Genomic DNA, 2,400 nt, shown 5'->3' with positions numbered 1-2,400 from the left:
TGTTTTGAGGTATTTTGACCTACCTCATTATTCCAGCTATGGAGAGAAAATTACTCTGTAGTGGTATAGAGGTAACCATGTTGCTTTACAAATTGGGCTATAATTGTCCCAAGGAGCATGTAGAAGTGCATATCCCTGCTGTCATTTGCAAATAATATTTTATCACAAAGATAACGGACACGTTCCAATGTTAGGACTGTCTGTAGAAGTGCAAATGTCTTCAGTAGCCTGATCTCATAAAAAATATCCCTCTCTGTCTCTCTAATGCTACCTCAGTGGCAGTAAACAGCTACCTGGGCCCATGAAGCCACCCAAATAAATGCTGCATGGAAGCTCCTGAAGTGTACATAAAGCAGACAGATTTATTGCATGCAAATATGCAGACAGGCATATTGATTGATATGCGGGATTCTACTTAGAGTTGTGAAAGATGCAATGTATGGACAGGCTATCATAAAGCCAGAAACTTACAAACAACCCTTAGTCCTTTTCTTCTGTGTGCAAGGCATCCCATGTACACCACTGATGTACACCACTGATGGCCAGTTGAGAGTGTGTCTTGGAAGCGGCTCAAACGACCTTACAAATATCTACCTTTACCTTGCAGCCTTGCGTCTGGGGGCACTGGGTAGGGTGTGTACGCGGATGCACATGCACATGCACCCCCTGACCGTGGCAGCGCACCACCTACAAAAAGGTGCCACTGACACCGCTGGTGGCATCTGCGGGTGGTTACCAACACCCCCACCACTGCAGACAGCGCCAGTGGCATCTGTGGGAGCTCCCCTGCTTACTGTCACCGCCACGCTCCTGCTGCCACCAGTGCTGCCATGCCCTATCAGCTGCTGGGGGCACGTGTCATTCATGCTTGTGTGGTACGGGCTGAGACCCTGAAAATGTGTTAAGAACCTACCAACAGGACCTTTTGCATTTTACTATTAAAGGATGGCCACAGCCATCCGCTCTGTTTTACCCAAGATCTGCCCTGTCTGCTGTTCTTTCATCTGTCTCGGGTTTGGGCTCTTCTTGATGATGGATTCCATGAGGAACTTGCCCTCCTGCTAGCTAACACAAACCTAGACATAGTGGGGCTCGTTGACACTTGGTGGGATTCAATGCATGATTGGGTGGTAAACATCAAGGGCTATAGGCTGTACAGGCAGGATAAAATGGGGAGGAAAGATTGGGGTGTGGCGCTCTACGTCAAAGAGCATCCTCAACAAACAGCACTGGGTCAGAGGAGGGGCAGATTGAAGTGCTCTGGGTCAGAATACAAGGGGGTCAGGGGGAAAGGGACTTAACGGTGGGGATCTACTACAGACCACCCAACTAGGGGGAAGAGCTGGACTGGGAATTCTCAGGTCAGCTCTCAGAGGCAGTTAAGTCAAAGGAAGTGGTCATAATGGGTGATGTAAACTATCCAGACACTTGCTGGGAAAAGCAGTCAGCCAGACTGCTTATGTAGGTTTCTAGCCATGTTACAGGACCTCCATCTAACCCAGGAGGTGTACAGTCCCACCAGGGGAAATGCCTTATTAGACCTGGTCCTGGCCACAAGCGACCTGGTGACGGGACTGCGGGTGCTCAACCACCTGGGCGATAGCGATAATTGCCTATTGGAATTCACCATCCAGTGCAGGGTGGCAAAGGTCTGCAGCAAGGCAGCAGCCTTGAACTTCAGGGGGGTGGATTTCAATAAGGAGATTAGTCAGGGAGGCACTGGGATCCTGGAGGGGAGGGGAGTTAGGAGTCCAAGAAGAGTGGTCGTTCCTTAAGGAGATGATCCTCCAAGCCCAAGGGTTAACAGTCCCAATGTGGATCAAAGGGGGCAAGAGTGCTCAAAAGCCCCAATGGCTCACCAAAGGCATCCAGGAACATCTCACAGCTAAAAAGGAGACGTATACCCAATGGAAGTGGGGAGGCCATCACCAAGGAGGATTATACCTCCATTGCTCAGGACTGTAGGGAGGCTGTTAGGAAGGCCAAGGCAGAGACAGAACTGGTACTAGCAACCAGGATCAAAGATAAGTCCTTTTTTAAATACATAGGAAGTAAAAGTGAGTGAGGTGTGCAGGCTCCCACCCTGGGGGTCTTTAAGAGGAGGTTGGATGACCACCTTACTGGGGTCATTTGACCCCAGTGCTCTTCCTGCCATGGCAGGGGGTCGGACTAGATGATCTGCTCAGGTCCCTTCCAACCCTAGAAACTATGAAAAAGAAGGTACCAGGTAACATGGGGCCCCTGCATGACACATTTGGAAATTTGGTGGTTGCACCAGACGACAAAGCTAACCTCTTTAACAAATTTTTTGCTTCCATTTTTCTGAGCAGGAATGGGGACATCCCCGCCGGGATCCCTGGTGGACCCAGGGGAGGTGCAGCCAGGCCCAGGGTCAGTGAG

The sequence above is a fragment of the Gavialis gangeticus genome, unplaced genomic scaffold (genome assembly GCF_001723915.1).
Source record: "Gavialis gangeticus isolate Ggan-Ray unplaced genomic scaffold, GavGan_comp1, whole genome shotgun sequence".
NCBI lineage: Eukaryota > Metazoa > Chordata > Crocodylia > Gavialidae > Gavialis > Gavialis gangeticus.
The sequence above is the reverse complement of the archived record's forward strand: the minus strand, read 5'-3'. Positions refer to the sequence as shown.